General features: G+C 39.8%; 1 protein-coding gene across 6 annotated transcripts in view; it reads left to right on the plus strand.

The window, feature by feature from the left end:
* PLEKHG1 (pleckstrin homology and RhoGEF domain containing G1) overlaps positions 1–22,445 on the plus strand; it is a 126,994-nt gene that overhangs the window by 52,275 nt on the left and 52,274 nt on the right. Inside the window, exon 1 of one of the 6 annotated variants that reach the window (XM_064708143.1) lies at positions 8,335–8,478. The exons of 3 other annotated variants lie outside the window; for them this stretch is intronic. The gene's annotated coding sequence lies outside the window, so the exon portion shown is untranslated. Of the gene's footprint in view, positions 1–8,334; positions 8,479–22,012; positions 22,090–22,141; positions 22,184–22,445 lie in introns of those variants that run through there. 2 more of the 6 variants (XM_064708142.1, XM_064708144.1) reach the window with 2 other exon arrangements.

Here is a 22,445-nt window from a genome sequence, read left to right on the forward strand (position 1 = left end):
TGCTTGCTCTCACCCAGCATGCAAACCACAGCGTTTCCCAAGCAAGACCAGCAGGAATGTAATTTTTTTTTTCATTTGAGGGTTTGTTTTTTTTCTCATGTGAACCGATTAACCATGCCTGAGCCCACTTACCTTTGGTCTTTGCTGCTAAACATCCATGTTCATTTTAAATCATACTTGGTGCAATGGATTTGCCCAGCTTTATTAAATGAAAAGGCTTTGTTCAACATTATTCAGGCCTTAGTAAGATGTTCTGCTTCGTGCCTGCTGAAAAACTGGCTGTAACTCATTTTCCCTTCACTCTGGTGTTAACTCTGTGCTAATGAAATAATGGAACTTCTGGACTCAAGCAATAAAAATATCACTTCTGAAGCAGATGAGAGGCTGTTTCTCATCCAGCCAGGGCAATTTGATACTTTTAATGCCAAGTTGGGAAAGGATGTAATTGATAGCTTTACACAGAGCAACAGGCACAGCTTGCAGAGGGAAAGTGGCGTTTTTGTTGGCTCTGGGACGAGACTTTGAAATCTGGGTCTGTTTATTTCCTTGCCTGTAATACTTAAACAAGTCCCTGACTTGCCTAAGGAACCTGATAGGAACTTGACAGTGTTCTAGGCAATGCGAAGGGAGGAATTTAAGCTGTCAACTCAGGGGAATTTTCCTTTTTTCTCCTCCGTGGTTAGTATTTAATAATGTTTCACTCTGCCTACCACTCTTCTTTGTCCCTATAGTCCCAGATCTTATCCTAAGGCAAAAAAAGATGCTGCTGACAATCCTATTTGTATAAAGCAGTAAGTATTCACCACTGTAAGGCTCTTTAATGACTACTGCTTGTTTTGTTACAGGAGATAGATAGTTGTTTGGAGCTGGAAGGATGTAAGTTCTGACTCAGACACAGAACTGAGGTGTAGTGGCTGGCTCTTTTTCAGGTGAAGCTTCACCCATACTCTAACACATGCTTGTTGGCAGATTTTGTTGAGAGATTAAATTACAATGATAATTAGCCTTTGGTTATGGATTTACAGAGGATGGTTATCATAAACAAATATAATCTTAAAAATATTTTTACAGTGATAATTGGACACTACAGCTCTCAAGCTCTCAGGTCTCTTCCACTGAAATTAAAGGGGAGAAGCATCGTGGTTCTAGAATCCAGAAGGATCTCTGCTGAACTGCAGATTACAATCCAAAACAAAAAGCATGAAACATACTCTTTTAAAAAAATATTAAAATCTCAATGTCACAAGTAGGAGAAATGCAAGTGTCATTTTACTGACAGATGAAACAATCCCAGTTTGAAGGGGTCAATATGCACATAAACACCAAGAAAAATAAAAAAGGTATCCATGGGTTACCTCTGAAACTGCATCCCCTGAGGGTGGATGAAAAGAGACCTTATCCATACTTGAAGGATTGGAAAATGATGTAAAAAAGTGGATGTGCCTGTAAAATACACCACAAATGTCTGGGCTTTCTAGGAGTAAGTGCTAATTTTCAAAGTCCTGGGATTATATTTACCAATTATTTGATATAATTACTTGGTTGTATTTGGAATGCAGTGCCCAGAGTAGCTTATTCTTTGTACAATGATATTTAAATAAAGCCTGTGATTATGATCTGTGCTCTCCAAATCTCTAATCTGTCTGAAAGAGAGCAAACAGGACCTCTGATTTTAAGGTGTGTTTTTGGTGGGTTTTAATTTTTTTTTACAATATTTGCTCAGTGGTTGGTATAATCCTGTTTAAAAGGGTTTTTTTGCTTACTGGGCATGTTTTGTCTGGCTACCATTGTTTCATCCCTCATTCATAACTGAGTAACTTAATACTGAAGTCAAACAAGTTGGAGTTTCAAACCCAGACAAGGTTTTTTTGTCATCCCATTTTCATTTTGTTTTGTGCAAACAGGTAGTACTTTTGTTGGCTGTTCTGCTGCTAGTGTCACATTGAAAACGTGAAGCCAATTTTTGTACAGAGTAAACATCCTGTGGTTAGAAGGGCTTAATTAGCTCAGGTGCCTTTACTGCTGGCATATACCTCCTTATCTTGAAAGTAGTGTCCACCAACTAATCCTTTATTTATGTTGAGCTTTGGAATTTCCCTTGAAATGCCTTTTTGTAACCTCTCCCAATATAAATGGTAAGTGAACAAAGTGTCAGGTAAACAGCGAGGTTGCTGGTAAGCAAATTAATAATACAGATGAATGTAAATTTCTTCTCACTGGTGGCAGGTTGGATGCCTGTGATTAACCTCCGAAGGAGCGCCAGTGATGTGCTTATGCCTGTGATATGGTTTGTTACCTTTTGTTGTACCATTTTACAAAGGAATCTTTTTCTTTTGTTTATGCATGGGAGGACTGAATTTGTTAATCAGGTGTCCAAGGCTATGTTTTCAGTGCTCCAAAGGAGGGAATTGTTCAATGACAATGGCTAATTTGCGATAGCAATCGCAATGTGAAATCCTAGTGGGCATTTGGATCTCTTCGTCTAAAGCAAGCTGATATCACAGTGTATTCTACAATTCAGCATGAACAAAATGGGAGCCTATTTCCATTTTTACAATGATGGTGCTAGCTCAACTTGGCTCCCTTGGCAAAAAAAAAAGTATCATTTTAGTTTGGTTTTGGTAAATTCTTAGCCCCATTGTGAAATGGTCTTTCTGATTACAGGATTAAAGGTAATCCTAGAGAATCCTGATAGTGGTGGCTGAAAAAGAAAATCTGTAAAACCATTGTATTCTGTTTCTCAGGTTTCTGGTTCTATAATAGTATATGATTGCACTGACAACTGGTTAATTGAGAGTATTCCATCACAAGAGGAGAACAAGGAGTATGGCAGAAGTTACTGCTTTATTCTGTCCCATATTGAGAGAAGGGTAGTAGTGTAGGGAAGTTGAAATAAACAGAAGTAAAGAAATCATAATTTTGGCTTAACTATACTCTACATGGTAAAAGAAGCTTCTAGACATCATACCTGAAAAAGCTGCCTGTGTATTCTTTTTGTTTTTTATTAACCCAAGAGCCAGGTAGCTTGCCATTTCAGATCAGGTCATGGTGTAGGCCTTCCTTACAACAGAAAAATAAATTCTGATCTGTTTTGAGTTTGTTTTGTTGCTTTTATTCAAGATACTGCAGTAACAGCAATATAGCTACTAGTGTATAATGGAGTAAATAATGGAGTAAATTGGAGAATATAGACTATGATATATCTCCCTGGTGCAATGGAGGGCGTTTGCCTGTTTTTTCTCTCATACTCCCTGCATTTAGGCTCTGAAGGAAGGATTACAAACGCCCATAGCAGAAAACTTTCTTGAGCTTTAGGGGGAGTTAGTGGGAATGGACCCTCAAGCAGGTGTCATGGCCATGGGCACAGGTGTTTGAACTGAAAGTGATCACCCAGGCTCCAGCTGGCAGAAGAGTGCAAGAAAAATGCTGGTTTAAGTCCAATAAAAGCAAGCACTCATGAATGTGTTATTTCTGCTGCAAGTTTAACGTGTAACGGTAGTACAGAATATGCCTGCTCAAAGGCATTTAACTCGGAATTCAGGGTTGACTTGTTCAGATCAAAGGGGGAACTCAACCAAAATACTGATTTTGAGAGCTCCACTTTTAAATTTTTTAATGTTGCTGTTATTTTTACTGTTTTTTAGAATGTAACAATCTGCGCATCTGAATGTAATGCTGATCCTGCTGGTAAGACTTTAAGAGTGAGCAGGTTCCATGGGAAAATCGAAAGCATAACAGCTTTTGGTATCCAGTCGCTTGTGGAATGGAGTCAGATCTTTGTTTTTTATCAGAGAAAGGGTCATAACCTCATCAAGCATTCCCTCCCTTCCTCATGACTCCCCAAAGGTGCAGTGCTCTTAATTGCTTTTGGCAGATAAAAGCTATGAGGAAGTCGGGCAATAGGTTTTATTTTATGTTACTGTCATTAGTCTGAACTAGTTCTTAATCTAAGATTACAAAGACATTGTTTATAAGGTTATACCTACTGCAGTTTCTGTTTCTACTCCTCTAGGTTATAGAAGGCAAACAGTAAAAGATCTTAGATCCTTAACTTACTGAAAATTGAAAATGTTGTAAATGCTTAAAATTCAACACTTTTCTCTTTGTTTATAAAATCATTGAGCTCTCTTCATGTTAGCCCAATATAATGACTGTATCTACAGTCCATACACAACACTGACTATTTTTCATCTATTTATACTTGCTAGGTCTATGTAAGGACAAATTGTGAAGTAACATGAGATGTTTCTAATCAATATAGCAAGTGAACAAAAATGCAAAGCCTTGCTTAGCATTTGATCCTAGTTTTGTGAAAAGACTTCCAAATCATACTACCAAGGCAGCAAGTGTTGTAATCTTCGCTGCAGTGTTGTTCTTGCCTCTCGGCTGGGGCTCTTCTCCATTCTCTGCAGCACAGTCTTTCTTGTCTTCTCAGGGGCTCCTCCTGGGCTCTTGACCCACCCCTATTTATCTCAGTTACCTTCACGAGCTACAGCTGCTGCCCAACTAAGGACCCTGCAGCTGCAGCTCGTTTGGAGCAACTCGGACCCACACAGACCTTACAATACAACATATATTCAGGCCCCCACATTTCCCCCTTTTCTTTTAACAATTATACGATTATAATATGCATACAGGCTCAGCTCTTGGCTGTCTTTGGATACATACATAGAATATAGACATATCTCTATACAGTCCCAGCTCTCAGGCTGCCACAGCTCTCGGCTGTCTTTAGATACAACTATAGAATATATACATATCTCTATACAGTCCCAGCTCTCAGGCTGCCACAGCTCTCGGCTGTCCGGGGGATTCTATACCTTCTCTAGTCTCAGCTCTCAGGCTGCCACAGCTCTCGGCTGTCTTATCTTCTATAGTCCCAGCTCTCTTGGCTGATATTCTGAAGTCCTAGCTCTCAGGCTGTCACAGCTCTCGGCTGTCCGGGGGACTCTATACTTTCTTTTGATGTTTGGCTGCATATTCTTCTTCACACAGGGCACCAGTTGTTGTAATCTTCGCTGCAGCGTTGTTCTTGCTTCTCTGCTGGGACTCTTCTCCATTCACTGCTACACACTCCTTCCTTTCTTCTCAGGGGCTCTTCCTGAGCTCTTGACTCACCCTTATTTATCTCAGTTACCTTCACGAGCTACAGCTGCTGCCCAACTAAGGACCCTGCAGCTGCAGCTCGTTTGGAGCAACTCAGACCCACACAGACCTTACAATACAACATATATTCAGGCCCCCACAAGCAAGTAATCTATATTGTACACTTAGATTCTATATCTAGACCATACTGGCAGTATATGTTTTATTTAGCATTGAATATAATCCAACAGTGATGCTGGGGACTTGGTGGTCCTGTGGCTGTTCTTCCTTTAAGCTGAGTAATGTCAAAAGAGCTGGTAGCCCTTCTGATGCAACATTTGCACCAGGTTGTTGTCAGTTCAAAAATCGATAGCTAAGGTGGTCATGTGACTGTATCTGTCCTTTCCTTGGTGTGTCTAAAAGTGCTGCCTTTAATGTATTGGTCTCTGGTCTTTCTATTTGTTTTAGGGAAATCCCTTTTGTATTTTCACTCTAACATTACTCTGTAAAAATGTGTATTTACATAAAGAACTAAAATTTCTCTGTTGGTTGATACATTCCACAACAGAGCAGTGACATTGTCACAATCTAAGCAGGTTGTGTAATTGTGATGGAAGAACTTTTAATAAAAAACAAAAAAAAAGAGTACGAAATGCTTGAGTGAATTCATGGACATATAACTTCTAAGTAAGATATGCTTAATATTTAAATGAGGAACTCTGCTTAAGAGGACAAGTGAGATTGCTCTGACCTTGATTCTTTGCTCTGAAGAACAAAGTTAAGCATATGTGATAAAGATAAAAGCACACATTGGTGTTTGGTGAATTGGAGCCACTATTAATATTTGAATGTGGTGGCCAAAGCCAAGCCTGTAAAAATGGGAAACTTGGAATCAAATTGAGTATTACCTGACACAGTAGTACTTTTTGATACATGCAGCTGAAAATCAAACCCTGCTTTCTCCAAATTTTTCATGTGTATTCGAAAGGTGCAAGTCAAATAACTTCATTTTTGAACAAGTGTGATATAAAACCTCCAATTTTTAGATGCTGATTACAGTAATGAAAGGAACAAATTCCTGGCCATACAGAAAAGAGCTGAAAAGACAAACATTGTATTTACTCATAAATTTTAGTTCAGGAAGATGTAGCTCATTTGCTTAGTGCTGCCGGAGGGAGGGAGCTGCAAGACGATGAAATTAGTTTTCTGCTTGTTTGTTCAGAGGCTTCAAGTGTTATCATTGGGTTGAGTTTATTTTTCTTTTCTGATCAAAGTTAGGTGCAGAACTGCAAAGTTAAAAATTGCTGTGCTGATGATGGGAAACAAGCTGCCTCTTTTGCTCCTTCCTCTTTGCTATCCCAGCTCCTTTTTCCCCCATCCAGCCCTAAAACCTTCAATAATTACTTTGATGATTGAAATTATGGAAATGTTCCCAGTGGTCCAGACCTGCCAGTACTAATTAAATCTCAGGATTTGTCAGTCTTTTCAATTTAAAATTAAGCTTTGTAAAGCTTTTCTGAAGACATGATTTTCTTATCTCTAGGGGCCCTGACTCACTTCATACTTTAATATGATTTCTAGGGAGTAAACATGCTTTATCTTTAATTCTCACAGCTGTGAAAAAGAATTAATGAAAAACCTTCATTACTTAGTCTCTTTCCATTTGCAGCTTCCTTGTTGCAAAATTTGGTCAGAACACATGAAAGAAGGGACAGGTAGTTTCCCTGGAGCTCAAATGAGCAGGCTGTTGGCCCCCACCCATGAAGTATATCACTTAGGTTTGTGGGGTGTATTTTAATAAATGCTGGGAAGCATGTAGTTGCTGTTGTGATAACTGCTGAAGTTAGGTTCTGGAAAATACAGTGAGCTTTCTTGCAAATTTATTGCTTGGCATGCACATAGCTGTTTGACAAACACTGATGGAGCATGCAATTGTAGTTCTTATTCAGCTTAGCACTTACTCAGTGTATGTCTTGCCCTCCAACCCAGCTAGAATTTATCTTTTAATGCTAGGATAACTTCAAGTAATATTTTGACTCTTTATGAACAACTTTACTGAGGCATGCATTGTACTAATAATAATACAAGCGGTAGTGAATACAGCCAGTGATAGTGAGCAGTAATGGGTGTTTTAGAACATGTGGTAACTGCACATCTGGCGTGCCCTGCTCTTTGAACAGCTAATTGGTACTTCTGGGACCTAAACTCTTGTACTCTTTAAGGACTAGAGTCAAAACTGTTCAAACGTCAGTGCAGGCTCCTTATTATGCAGGGCTCTACCCTTTGCTTATCTACTGACATTATTTATGTGTGAAACTGACGTCCTGCAATTAGTGTGAGTGTGGCTTTGCTAGCAAGTGGTACCATATACCGTAAGTATTTTTGCTCAAAATAATCTTAGAAAAAAATTTAGTATTCATGCACACCATGGAAAAGAAGTTAAGTTGATACATTATAGTCTATTTCTAGTAAAGAGATGTCCACTGCGGCTTTGGTGCTGCTTGGTAACTTCAGTAATTTAAGCATGTGTCTGGAAGGGAGAATAAAGAAAGAGATGTTGTATATGTAAAGATGTGCACTGCAGAAGTTTGAGAAGGTTCTGCTTTTGTCCTTGAGTTATTATAATTAATTTAAAATACAACTAATTTATTTTCTTCTGGCAGAAAATAGAATTTTTCTTTCTATTTTTCTTGCCAGATTATGTGGGTCTAGGTTGGTGATGTGGTGGGGATGTTACTGTTTTAAAAAGTCTTTTCTGTCAGTCTTTTCTGCAGTCTGTACAAGGAGCTTGAGTCCTAAACACAGTGTGAATTTATCAGGCAGCATTTCCCAGACAGCTTATGGAAAACAATCCTGGAGGACTCCCAAACTTAAGTAACTGAAAGATACTGCTTGCTGTGCCTGCGGCTCTCTGGAATTTGGAATGTAAAACTGGCAGTGGAATAAACGCACTCCCCGAGGAGGCTGAAGATGCTGCAGAGCAGCAGACAGGGAAAAAGAACTTTCCCGAAAGAACAAAATACGCTGCCTTTTTTTTTTTTTTGTTTAGCCTTATTCCTCTTTGAGGCCTGCAGTGATGGCAGATGTCCAGCTCAGTATCAAAACTGCAGTTTTAAAATTGGAATGAGAGGATGGCTCTTAGCCACAGTTAATCCTGTGCTGAAGGTCTCCAGGAGAGTGACCGGGGCTGCACAAGTGCCCGAGGAATCACGGCGGGGTGGGGCGCAGGGCTCACTCTGCAAGGGTGTTTCTGGACAATAACATTTCTAGGATATCTGAGAAGCACAGTACCTAATTATCTGCTGTTTCTTGGCCAAATTGGGCTGTATGGTGTATATAGTTATGCTTCCAGAGAAAATGAATCTGCATTTGCTGTAGGAAGAGTTTTATGGGGTAAGCTTTTCCTATTTTTTTCACCCTTTCCATCTTTCTCTCTTTTGCCTGCTTCCTCTAAGAGTTTTCACCAATATTTAGAGTTCTTATAAGATCTTAAAACCAGAATATTTTCTAAATTTCTGATAATGCTGTTCTGTAAAACTATGTATGGCATTTTTTTAATCTTTTCATGTACCAGCTATATAATGTAGTGCAGTAAACATTGAGTGTTGATTCATGTAAAACAGAAGATGTGTTGTGCTATTTCAATTAATTTCTAAGGTGAGCTAATCTCTAAGAATGAAATAGCAAGAAAAATGACAAACAGTGACACCTTGTATTTTCATGACAAAATTTTGAGAGGTGGATCTTTGAATCACTGAGTTAAACATCACTAGGATGACCAATCACTGTGGCCATTGAAGCTGGTCCATCTCTGTGTGCTTGTGTTCTGTCATCTCAGTCAAGCACCTGAATGTCTTTGATTCACTACCTAAGTAACAAATGTCAAATCAGCTGTGGGGCTGATTTGATCATCATGGTAATTGTATTTTGTATGGGTTTACATAGCTGTATAAGAATGAAAAGCTTTGTTAGAACCCAGAATGCATTATTCTGGATGTTTCATTTGTCATTTCTCTTTGAGACTGGGGGAAAAGAAGCAGAAGATAGAGAGAGACACTGCAGACTTGGAGTGTTTTAGAGATGTTTCATGGCGTGTTTATACATAAACCATAGAAGTGCAAAGTCTTTTTATTTTGGGTGTCAGCATAATATCCTATTCCTGTCACTGCTGATGTTTTATGTCTAGAGATTGATTTGTGGAAGTGTGATATGCAGACACGTGAAAACACAAGTAGTTGTTGTCTTTAGTTAAAGGTTAAGGAGATCATGGCCTCACATATCATTCTAGTTTACTTTAGTGACTGAAAGATTTGCTCTCTCTAAAAATTGATAGCTACAGGAGAAAAATGCTTTCCAGAAGCATTTTTCCTTTAGCTTGCTGATTTTTTAAGTTCAACAATTTACCTTTCTATGGTTCAGAATAAGTAACTTGTATGTCTTGGCCTCCATGTAAGTGATCTACAAAGGATGGATTGAAGTGAAGCCTTACTTGTGGGAAGCCTTACTTGTGGGGAAAAAAGGAAAAGAGTATATTTAACACTCTCCAAAGGCACTACCTCTAAAAGAGATAGAAAGTCCTGAAATGTGCATCTGAAACCATTGACGCTTACTGCAAGGTGGTTTTGTTTGAATCAGCTGACATGAAGCGATGTCTGTCCAGAAACTAAGGTGCCATGTGTGCATTTCTACACATGCACACAGACACAGACACACACACACACACGTGTTAGATTTCTTAATTCCAGTTTACTCAATGGCTCTGCATGCCCGAACCTGAAGTCTGTATTTAAATGCGGATATAAGGAGGATATGGTCTGTCAGTCTGCCTGTCTATCATCAGATTCTTATGCTTTTTAATAACCCACAACACCTTCCCAGAGGTGCTTTGATAGGCAAGGGCATGGGCATGTTTTCTAGTTGAACCTGCAAAACCATCTACCCAGTCTTTGGGACATCTCAGTCTGGTTTTTGTGCAGCTCCAGAGTGCAGGTACCTTTGTTGCCCCTGAGGTTTCCAAACACAGAGGGAGCTCTGGTGCAGTGACAGAGGGGATAATTCCTCCTCCCCCCTGTAGCCCCTGGGCTCCGTGCTGTGGCAGGAGCAGTCCTGCAGCTGCCCAGCTTGAGCAGAAGCCTGGTGCAGGTGGGAAGGCAGCTGAGTGTCCACAGCACCATTACTGCTATAGTGAGCTCTTAGCGGGCTTGAGGGTGTGTGACCCAGAGTGAGAGGAGAGAGGCAAGCCCACCAGTGGGCTTAACAGGGATTTAAGGTGACTCCCTTAGAGTGCTTTGAGACTGAACTTGTCTGAAAACTAAGATCATAAATGCGTTTTTCTGTCAATTATATCCTTATGTTAGCATTTAATCCTCTTGCAAGGATTTTATTTAGCCTATAAACCAGATAACTGTTTCATTGCAGCCTGTCAAAAGGAGTAAAAAAATATTTAAAGACTATTTATTAAGAAAATATTTTTTAAAGATACATTTTTCCTGTGCCTTTAGAGTACAGAGAGAAAGACAGCAGATGGAAAATGCATTATATTATTGTTTCCTTCAGGAATTAATGTCTTGAGTGACAAGAGCAAAAATTTGGGGAGGTGTGTTGTTCCTGTGTATGGTGTGAATTTTTTTGCAATGCATATATTTATATGCATTGCAAAATACATATAAATATATATGTTTGCTAGCAATGTCAGATACTTTGTGCATTTCCACAGCTGTGTCTGGGTTTTGGGAATAGTCTAGAGAATACATGTCCAGTTACTGTAACCTTGGATAGCTTTTGGTAGTTAATTTATTTTTGTAACCTGGGGCTTTCCACTGCACTGAGCATTTACTGACCTTTAATTTCATTTACTGGAGGGTGGAGAGGAAAGAGGAGAAAAGAAAGGCTTTAGGAAATCCCTTTCCCCACCCTGCAGAAGAAGGTAACTTTCTGTTTAAGTCTTCTTTGGGTTTAAAGGCTGTAAGAAGAAGAAAACATACAGATCATTTTGCATCCTTCATAAAAGCCAAATGTTGAAAGCAAAGTATCAAATATTCAGGAGCATTACAAATTTGATAAAACCTCTGGAAAAGATGATAAAATGTTTTCAGTCCCTGTTGAACAACCTTTATGCTGATAGATGATTATTACTAATATGCTGTAGTTAATATTTCAATAATGGTCTCTTAAACTGGGTACTTTTTATAATGGATTTTGCTTTGGATTAATAATGCACACACCAGATCAATAATATCTTAAGATGCTTTTCTTCTTACTTCAAGATCATCTAGTTTTCTCAAACTGAAAATATTTCCCCATGCATTTGCTTACTTTTTGTGCTAGATTAATTTAATCTGCTCCTTTATTTCCATTTTAAATCAATAGCAGACATTTAGTATAAATTAATATTTTTTTTCTTGTGGCCCAAAAGGTTGGGTTTGTCAGCTACTTTCCTACAGCTGGGGAAAATCTATTTGTTCATTTCTTAACCTTTTGACATGTCTGTTTTTACAAGCCCGGCTGTTTGTGATGGGGAATTAAAGTATAGAGTAACAACAACAGAAGGAAACATCTCTTGTTATGATCAGAGTGTAAACTGAGCCAAATGCAGCGAGGGGTTTGTAAACCTCCTGGTTTACACAAGATTTTTGCACACTAGGGAAAATAAAGAAGAGACCTTCTTCTTCATACAATTCTATGTTGAATTTTCATGTGGCATAACAAAAAGTTCATTTTCAAAAGTTTTATTCACATTTCTTGGACATATGACTGTAAAATTGATTTGCAAAAAGTTTAGACCGCCGATTCTCCACTCTAAAAGGAGGCTCAGCCAAGTCACAGCTGTATTTTCCTTCTGTTCATGTGGCAAGTGAGACAGGTCTGAAGAGTCAAGACCACAGAGCCCTGTGTGAAGTTGCTAAAATGCCTTTGCTGTTGTAACAAGCAGGGAAATGCAGGAGTTTGGAAAGGAATTAGTTGACAGGGTGTGCACTAAGTGTTTTCTCTCTCTGGAGGCTCACCCCAGCCTCAGGAGTGTCCCAAGTTGATGGCGCATGTAGGTGCTGAGGAAAGAAGTAGCTCTATCTGTCTTCCGTCTCAGAGTGTTACATCTATCAAACCTTCAGGCTTCAGCAACTCAGTGCCAGTCCTACTTTTATCACACTTGGCAAGCATAACCATTATATCAAAAGTATTTAACCTTGCCTGTGTTTTTCCAGTAAGAGTGGAGAGTTGTAATTGTGACAACAGATCCAGCTTTGTCCTTCTTTCTCAAAACAAGCTGTATCATCTGGCAACAGATGATAATGATGCACATATTTATGCCACATATATATATGTTGAAAGGTTTTTCCCTCTCCTTATGTCATAAAAACCATATCTGAATGTGTTGCAGTGCCAAAGGACACCAGAGTGATTACATCTGCTATAAGCATGTGTGAGATAGCTTCTGCATTGATCTGAGGAACAGTTAAGGGTCTATCTACAGCAGCAAAAGTATCAGAATGGTGCAGTCCTGTTCTGGACCCTACAGAGGCACTGGCTGAGGCTTCTGTTGCCAGTGGGACTGGGAATCTGTGGTAGAGAGCCAGCTCTGCCCCAGCACAGGGCTGATGGCAGACACTGCAGAATCACCTCTGGGTTATGCAGACAAAACCAGCTTTTGCTAAGTGTGTAAAACATTATTCTTATGGGTTACTGATAACTAAGTACTAATGAAAAGTATGATTTCCCCCCCACCCCCCATATTGGTAGGGTGGCTATTTTAGCTTCTTATTTAAATACAGTAAGTGTTTCCTTAAAATTCACACAGAGAAAGTCCATGTCTAAGCACTTTGAAAATTTGAAAAACCTGAAACCCTGACATGCTGCATGTGCATCCCTTCTGTACTGCTTTGGCAAGTCCAAAGGTTTCTTTCTTTCTTTATTTTTTTTTCTCCCTCCTTAAAATGAATCTGTTTCAGATGAGAATGTGGAGTTGCATAGTGAATTACCTTTATTTGTGCAAAGTATAAGCTGTCACTGCCCACACCCATTCATCTCTGTAACAAAGGGGATAAATGAAAGGGGCAAGTGGGAGTGCTAAGGAGGGATTCCTAGCTACATCACTATGTGCAGAGTAATATTACAGGCTCAAAGCAGAACCACTGGTATCAGTGATATGTTCCTGAACCAACTGTGTTAGTCTGAAAAGAGGAAAGCAAACATAAGAGGAAGGAGTGTCAATACAGGGGCTGGGGGAGGGGGGGAATGGTGGGCGCCAGTATAACACACTCAGTGCATACTGCATAATTGTTTTCCTGTTTGCTAGTGGTGATTATTGTGTCTTTTATCTTAAATATGCTTCTTGCCACCTTTGGATGTGAGAGATAGTGCTGTGACATAGTGAGGCTTGGAGTTTGAACTATCCTTTTCATAGTAAATATAAATTGATGATGAAAAAATCTCATGATCCTTCCACTTACAAATCTGGCAAATCCCTATGATACTAGTTTGCTCCCATCCCTGTATGTGTTATTGTGACTGCTAAGAAAATCCATAAAATGGAAGATGGCAACTCAGAATCTCACAAATTGGCAGTGGTGACTGGCTAACACTATTGAGTGGTTAGGCATTGTCTTCTTGCTTTCCTGGGCTTTCATCCTCTCACATTTCTCCCTGTGCAGTGTTCTTCCATTGTAGAGTTATTGGCAGATACAAAAGTATGATCAATAAATTATCAGCTGTATCAGGATTTTTTATTGAATGTTCTTCTTTTTTCCCCTGGGCATGAACGAGTTCTAAATGAAACACAAATCCAACATATATCAATATGTGTTAAATGTAGTGATCAAACTGGGTTAGATTTTGTACAATCCTCTGGCAGATACCTCTAGAAACAGTTTGTGTTAATGCTGTTAATTGAATCTTAAAAATGACTTCATGTTATTACACCTAAAGGGCAAAGGGGATTATGGATATTGAAGTCTCTTAATAATTTCAGTGAATCTGTACTGTGCTTGTTGGGAGATGCTTTTTACCAGTCTCTTTCTGGTAATTTTGCCATTGAAGATCTCTTACCCATGGTGATCCAATGGCAGCTTCCCTTCTTTCCATCAATGTGCACATTCATGTCACAGTTTAGCTGTGGCATTCTTCAGTTTCTGATGTTGGGTTTTTCTGAGTCAAGACCAGCTGTAACAATTGCCATGCAAAAGGCAGCAACATGAGCACAGTCAGTTTGGCTATTCTTGCTATGAAGTGTTCAGGCCTTCAGTGCAAGATGCCTTTGTCATTATTTTCAAAGTACTTTGCTGTAATTTCATCAGGAGGGGAATGCTTCTCCCAGATTGTTTTTCTAACCTTCAAAATATTTTGCAATGAATTTGTAATTGGCAGGATCTGTGCATAGTTTAAAGGTTTGAAGTGTTTCAAGTCCGTTAGTATTACATTATAAAGAACATGTATTAATTGAAAAATCATTGAAGAGGAAATTTTAGTTTTGCTGCTCTGTTAAGTGATACTGACCAATTGTAAAAGGGACTTGTACTCTTATGCTATTTGGTCTGATGGCAAGAGGATATAGCCATCCTTATGGCCTGTGGTATTAAGAGATACATGGTTTTGGGTACAGAAATAAGTATAGCTGATTTCATCCATGGCTATATTTAGAAATTAGTGCAAAAGAACTGAGTAAACCCACCATCCTTCTTTTTTGCTGAATAAAGTTACTTGAACTGAACCGGCTTGCAAATAATTTCATCGTCTTACTAAATTGTTATGGCTGGTCATCTGCTTGCATTCACTTACTGACTTAATTACAAAAACTTCACTAATCTTTTGTCAAGATCTTTGTTAAGGGAATGCTTCAATAGTGACAGAATTTCTATATAAATGTAAAAGTGAATGCTTCTTAATGAAATTCTGCCTATGTGAGTCACACTTTATAAGTAGTGCCAGAGAGGGAAGAGTAGGGAACTGCCCAGCTAAACTTCTTTTAACCTGTGCCTCTTTTGTAATCAAATAATGGTAGTCAGGGTTTCCAAAGAGATGAGGGTTTGAAAAGTGAGCATGCCAGCTAATAGCTGTGGTGGCAGGCTGAGGGCTGCGGAACAATGCCCGCGTAGCGGCCTCTCGGTGCGTCTCTGGTGTGTCTGTGCCGCGGAGATCAATAGTGAATGCGCGGCATTGTTCAGCTGGGAAGAGTCTCGGGCGCTGGGGATGTCAGGGCAGACCGAGGGAAACCGATTTTCAGCTTGCAGCCTCCTTGTCAGAGGGCTGGGAGAAGCCTGGGGGCTGTTGGCCATTCCTCAGGGCTGCTCTGCTCTGCCAGCTTCGTGCTCGTCGGTGCGGGTCCCCTGTGGGAATCTACTGCTCCACAGTGTGCCCGTGGGACAGCATGGGACACAGGAGAAGGATTTTTCCCCCTTGTGATGAGTTTCATGTTTGAATGTCAAGTGAAAGCTTCCCTGAGGGAAGTTCAAAGATGACATTTGAAATTAAGGAAAAGCGTGAACATAACAGAAGTTATTTCATTGAGGATTTACACCTTAATGGTCTGAATTTGGTCACAGGTTTTGGAAGAAGAGAAATGTTTAACTGTGTGGGGGTTTGGGTGTTTCTTAATATAAAGAGACTCTAGATAAGTCATGAGAATGGCTCTTACGAGAATTACCTGGTAAGTTCCCATGTGTGCAGGCCATGGAGTTGAGAAAGCTTTGATGTTCTCTCTATAAACAGGAATAACAAAAAGAATTGGGGTTTAGAATGGCTTGTTAGGAAAATCTTGCTGTTCCACCACAGAGTTAATACAACCTCTCCTCCTCAGCTCCCCACCCTCACCTGTCTTAGACCACAAAATTGGCCTTTGTGGCCAAGTTGCCGCAAGTCCAGTTTGTGTGTTTTGGATTTGAGAATTTGATTTGGATTCTGGCTCTAATATTTTAAAAAGGAAGGCTTTGCTACTTCTTTCTTATAGAAAACAAGCAATTGGAAAACCCAAACAAGGAAAGTGGTGGGACTGAATGTCCCCATGTAGAAGAACTATAAAATGCAGAGGAAAAATCTGAGAAAAGTAACTGCTTTAACTATACTAACTGGATTTAAATAGGAGTCTAAGTTTTTGTTTTCCCTGTTTCTGATCTAAACACTGAGAAGATTCATCTGAGTTGTTTACTAAATACTAACGGGGTTAGATGTTGTTTACTGTAGTTAACAAGAACTCTGAAAACTGGCCTATATAGAAGTGCTTGAAGGCTGCAAAAGAGAAGTAGAATGTTACTGGCTATAAAAGCCAGAAAAGCAGAAGGACAGTAGCAGACTGTTGTTATCTGATGTCTTTTCATGAATGTTTTAAATTTCAGCTACCTTAATGTGAACCACAAATTAGTACATTTTTAAGAGGTTTCATGCCCCTCTCTTGTTTGCATTTCTCAAGGCTTTTTTTCCCTCCAGATTGACAAAAAATTGCATAATAAATCCAATGGTCAGAAGAAATCTGAAGATCCCTTTATTTTACTAACTTTCTTTGTATGGTGTTACATGTCTATAAAATTCAATGGATATGTCCCTGAATAGGAATGTTAGAGAGTTTTGATACTTTGAAGTCAATAGGGTTATTTTTCTGTAGCTGTTGGTAAAGAAGACACAGGGACTCTGCAATATATATAGCTTTAATAAAATGACTGTCTGGTTCAAATTAAGCTTTTTATTGCTCTGATAAGAAGGCACAGAGAAAGGCTTATGACTCAGGAAGTCAGTTGCTGTGAATTATGCACCAAATGTTCTCTGTAACCAAGTCTGGGCCTCTAATCTGTTTGCTTCTTGCCCTGTGGCTTCTGAAGTGTGATTGTTGTCACTGTTAATCTTGAATTCTGATATGTCAATAAGTGTTGCAGGCATTAACACCATCTGCATATGGGTGCAGAGGCTGCACTGCTCTGTACACTGACATTGCAGAGATTTCAATCTCAATTCATGCTTTGTTTCTTGAATACAAAAACTCCAAGGAAGGTATTGCATGTTGGGATAGGAATTTTGCACTCAATGGTTTGTCTTCGTGAAATAACAGCAAAGAAGTAGTAGGAAGCATTGTAGACACTGCAGAAGGGCCTTAAAGCAACTCTGAAAGCAGTGTGAAAACTTCTTCGTCACAAACCTGAATCTGTTGGAGTGGCTTTCATAAACATGCATGAAAAGCTGACAAGGCAGGGAAGGGAATGACAAGGAAGGGAAGTTTCATTTTCATGTAGCACTGTATTTTCTCTGTATTGCAACAGGCAAGGACATTGAGAGGAAAGGTGTAAAATATGATTCCCATAATTTAAAAATGCAGATGTTCTCCCCATGCTCCAAGGGGTTATTTTGAAGGACCAAATCAAGGTAAATGGCAGTCCTCATGTGATAGGGTCATCAGTAGAAAATAAAAAATTAAGAACTGGAGTGGCTACATTTTTAAGGATCTGTTGTTTGTGGCAGCAACAAGACACCTTTGATTTTTCTGCTGTGACCAGTTATTTTGCTGCCATTTGGCAGTCTTAGTCTACTTGACCTTATTTATGTAAAATTCCACGCTTAGCTGTAGAAACAATACTGTGAGAATACACTGTGTATGTTAAACTCCTTTGAACCTTAGCATCTGCTTGGTTTCTTTTTGTTTCTTTTCATTTAATGGTTTGTGAGATGTCAAAATACTGATGATTGTATTTTTTAAAAATCTGCTGCAGTAGTTATTAAATTCAGAGTCCTTTAACTGTCATTCCATATCTTCCTATTGAACTGGGATTTTGAGAGAGCTGTTAGCTTACTGTTGTAACGCCACCTTAAAAATAAGACTTAATGTTCCCTTTTAGGAGGGTGAGCACAAGAAAACAACTGACTTGAAATGCCAGAGCCAGTCTGTGGTGCAGCCAGACCACCAATATGTCTTAGTTCCAGCCTGTGTAGAATTTAAGGATTCTTCTCTCCAAGACGTAAACATGAACAGTGCTTTCTACAACTTACACTTTTATTCCAGAGAGGAAATGCAGAAGAAACTTTTCATTTCATTGTAAATGTGAACATCTGTTCAGCAGGAGGAGCCTGCTGTTACTATTTCAGTTCTGTTTCAAAATTCTGGTTGCTTCCTGAGGTGCAGAGGAGGTTCCAGTAAGTGGCTTTAGTTGGAAACCAAATGGGAGAGATCATTTAGCTTTAGTATTTAAAGAAAACCATCAATTATTTAAAGTTTCTGAAACTCACTTCTATTTGGCATCTAACATTGTCTGCTCTATAAGAGAAGTGGCTTTTATAAAATGTGTTTTGCTTCATGCAGGATTTTCACTGGAAAGATTTGTGGGTCAACAGAATTTGGAGGCAGAAGCAAACAAATAACTGTTAAAATGAGTTTAAAAGAACTAATCTATTTGTGCTAGATACTGCAATTACAAGTTATATTGAAATTGAAAGGTGAGTTGTAAAAAGATGTCATACAAGTTATTGTATGTTGATCATACAAGTTTTTCATGGGAACTAGCAAGAATGATTCATAGATGCTACGTTTCCTTCTTCCAAAACTGCATCACTTTCTAAAGTGTATTTTACCTGCTTTAAAGTGAGAGACAGTTAACAATTTTTAGTCTTAAAAACCTTCCAATGTTCTCGGTAAAGCAGCAAATGTTGTGTGCTGTATTGGCTGACCCAAGACCCTCTGTGTGTTCATGCTGCTGTGGGCTTTGAAAAGTTGTGAACTTCATTAGCAGCTTTGGGCTGCTTAGATGAAGTTGAAAGCGGTAGTGTGTCACATGTTGGCCTGACAGGACATTTGCCCAGATTAGTCCAGGAAGAAGTAAAAACCAAATGTGATGTCCAGGCACTGTTACAGTGATGCAGTGTGGCATGGAAACTCACTAGTTAGGTGCCAGCAGCAAGGCCTGATCCTGTGTGGTGCTGAGTAGATGGAAGCCTATGTGTGGATTTTCATTCTGGCACAACAGTTTGAGTGTAAAACTGAGTTTGAGTTGTACTTAAAACATTCAAGCAGCATCCTGTTGAACACATTTCTTACACTTCTTCACTAAATGCCAGCTGGAGCAAAGAAAAGGATGTAAAAGCTTTGATTGCTTGTCATCTAGGGTATTGCCCCTCCTTGTCATCTAGGGTGTTATTCCTCCACATGCATTCGCATCTACAAATCTTCACTGAATTTTCATTTGCTCTCATTTAGAAAATAATTGAACTGTGCCTTTTTAGAATTCTTTTTGAAGAGGAGAGAAGCCAGCCTTCAAAATTGACAAGGAGATGCAAAACAATTCTTCTAAAAGGCCTATAAATGGAGGATTGGATCCATATGCTCTGTTTGTGTTGCAGTACATCAGCAGCATGTGATGGCTTGTTCCTTTTGTTAGGTGTCTCTGCAGCACTGTGTACAGATTAAATAGCTACTGCATTGCAGAGAGTTATTAATACATTACATTGCACTTCCAGGGAAGATGTCAGTGTGTCCTTTAGCCTGAATGTACCTTGTGGTTGAGTTAGGGGTGATTTTTAAAAATTTTGCTGAGGATAACTTATTTTTCAGTAAGTTCTTAGCCAGCTGGGAACTACAGAATAACATTGTTCTTAACATCTATAAACTTCACTTATTGTTGAAGTTTAGAAAAATCAAAGCCTTATTCCAAAATAAAAACAGGTCACCTTTCTCAAATCTTAATCCTTACACACTAAAAACGTGATTTTATGCCACTGTACATACAATAGAGGGAAGCGGGAGCAGAGAAAGATGTGCAACTCCTAAAATATAATGCAGATAAACAAAATGCATGAAATACCAGAGAATGAGAAGTGGGGCCAGCCCATTATTTTTCTGACCTATCTGTATAGTGTTTCATTTGTGATGCACATCAGTAAAACAGGAGGCTTTTTGCTTTCCACTCTTCTGACCTGACAGCTCTCAGAGCTGTGCATGTTTAAAATGATGGAGGTAGAGAGGTTGTTCCTGGGGAAATTCTTATGTGTGGGGGAAAATTCTGCTGACTTATACATGGGGATGGAAGGGAGAGCTAAGGTCAACTGTGGGCGTGCAGAGATGGAAGACCAAGACAGAGCAAAGTAAGTATCTCAGCTCTGTTTCCCTCTTCTCCACCCACAGGAGTGCTCATGAGAGCTCCCTGTGCCGGTTCAGGCTGAACCAGCTAAAGCTCTCACTGCAAAGCTGCAGCCCCTGTTTTTACCCAGCCCAATGAAACAGATGTAGGGCACTTTCTGTCACTGAGACTTCAGAGTTCAGGAGTTTTGTCACCACTAGATGATGAAGCTGCTGATACTACTTGTATTTCTTAGGACTTCTCAGAATTGATCAAGTAGTGCTCTATGTCTGGTTAATGCTCTACAGGTCTGTCCAGGAATTAGTTCAAACCTCTGACTTGGAGGTGATAGAAGCTTTGTAAGCAAGGTGGGCACAAGGTGTGAGGAAGGAGAAGTCCAGAGGATTAAATCATTAGCTCCTGACAGAAATATGTGTGCATGTGGAGCATAGCAAACCTATGGTATATTTGCCGTATTCAAGTGATTTGAGTAGCTGGGTGCTGCGCTGTAGATGTACTGAAATTTTTGGCATCAGTGTTGTCCATTCTGTGCCTTTGAGTGTGTCCAGGACTTACAGATATGTGGCAGCTCACTGTAAAGTATTTTGCACAGATCTTGCAAAAAGATCTTTTAATGTAAATATGTAAGTATTTAAAAAAATCCTCAGAAGCTGCAGGAGAACCCAGAGAATACAGGAGGGAGCATATCTCAGTGATCTGTGATGTCAGCATGGCAGGCTGTAAACACCTGATTTCTTAGCCTGGGTAAATGGGACTTTCACCCCAAGAGCCCTGATGTTCAGATCAAAGTGTTTCACAGCTTTGCCAATGGTCTCAGGGCTTCCTTTTCTACCTCCAGTTTCCTGCTGTAAGGCATTGTTCAAGGACTGTGCTCTTTAGGAATACTCTGAATGAAGCTGAGGCTGTGCCATGTGCAAGGACATTGGCAGTGGATTTCAAGTATAATTTTAAAGATAGAGTGCCTCTTTGTGGGCTACATTTCAGCATGCAGCTGTGAGAGCACACCTGGAAAGTGGTGCCAGCAGCTGGGAACTCTTCTGACTTCTTTTGCCTCCCAGCTCCAAGATGGAAATGCCACCACACCCTCTGCAGGCAAAGGAGATGTCAGCTTTCTCATGGGTTAGCAGGTTAGCACCAGCCGATATCCTTTTTTCTTATTTTCTGTTTTTCATATTTTCTTTTCTCCTGCTTTTCCTCTCAGTGTGTCCTTTCTTTTTTCTTTTTTTTCCTTTCTTTTCTCCTTTTCCTTTTACTTGTCTTCATTGTGTTTTAGCACAGAACACTTGATGGTATGGTTTTCACATTTTCTTCTGAAATTCATTTCTCTTGCCCTGAAAAAAACCCCAAACCACTGAAGCTTAGCAAGCACTCTGAAAAAACTGGTGCCTGTTTATGTTAGGGCAGAATGAGATCCAGAATGCTTCTATTTCCCAGGATCATCCTATTATATTGCAAGTTCATGGAAGTTTCTAGCATAAACACAGACATTTCACAGTACCAGCAAGTGATTTATTTGCTTTACATGCTTATCAATATTGTCTACAAATCAAGCAAAGAAATGCTGTGGAAGTGGGGGCTCTACTTGATGTTTTCTCAGTGTTATGCCTGGAAAAATGGAAGTTAGTGGGTGTTGCTCGGTGAAGTGTGCATTTTAAAGTTACCCACGGCGATGCCCATTGTCCTGTCCCTGAATTGCATGATGTCATATGTCATTTAAAGCTTGTAGTGATGCCGAAGGCTGCCGGTGCGCTGGGAAAAAAACGATGAGAAAGTTGTGAATCAGGTTTCTGTGAAGCCTTTGTGTTTAGGGTTTTGATAGATAAAAGCTGACTCATGCAATATTTCTGGCGGAGGAGCTGTACAGACTAGTAGGAGCTTCTCGTTTTACCTGAGTGCCCAATGAGCTAATTCGGGAGCAGCTGAAGTCAGAGCCCGCGCCTCTCTCCCCTCTGCCGCACAGGTAGGTCCTGGGCTCTTCCCTCGTTCGGGGAGGACTGGAAAAGAGAGAGGACTTGTTCAGCCCGGGTGTGAGGAGCCAGAGACATTCCTCAGCGGTGAGATACTGTCGCAGAGGATTTTCCCTGCAATAATGTTCTCGGGCATTAGCGTGCTGAGTTGTGACAGAGGCTATTCTGCTTTACATACTGCGGGCAGCGGGGGTGGGGGCACGTAGGCTGGACTGATAGAAGCGCATTAGTTGGTGACTCTTTTCCCTTGTTGTGAGATTTCTAATAAATGGGATTTCTGTTCCTCAAAGTTCAGTTAAAATACTTGGCAGAGGATCGTTTGTGACAGTCCAGGCTAGAAATCTAATCC

This window comes from Zonotrichia leucophrys, chromosome 3 (assembly GCF_028769735.1).
Source record: "Zonotrichia leucophrys gambelii isolate GWCS_2022_RI chromosome 3, RI_Zleu_2.0, whole genome shotgun sequence".
NCBI lineage: Eukaryota > Metazoa > Chordata > Aves > Passeriformes > Passerellidae > Zonotrichia > Zonotrichia leucophrys.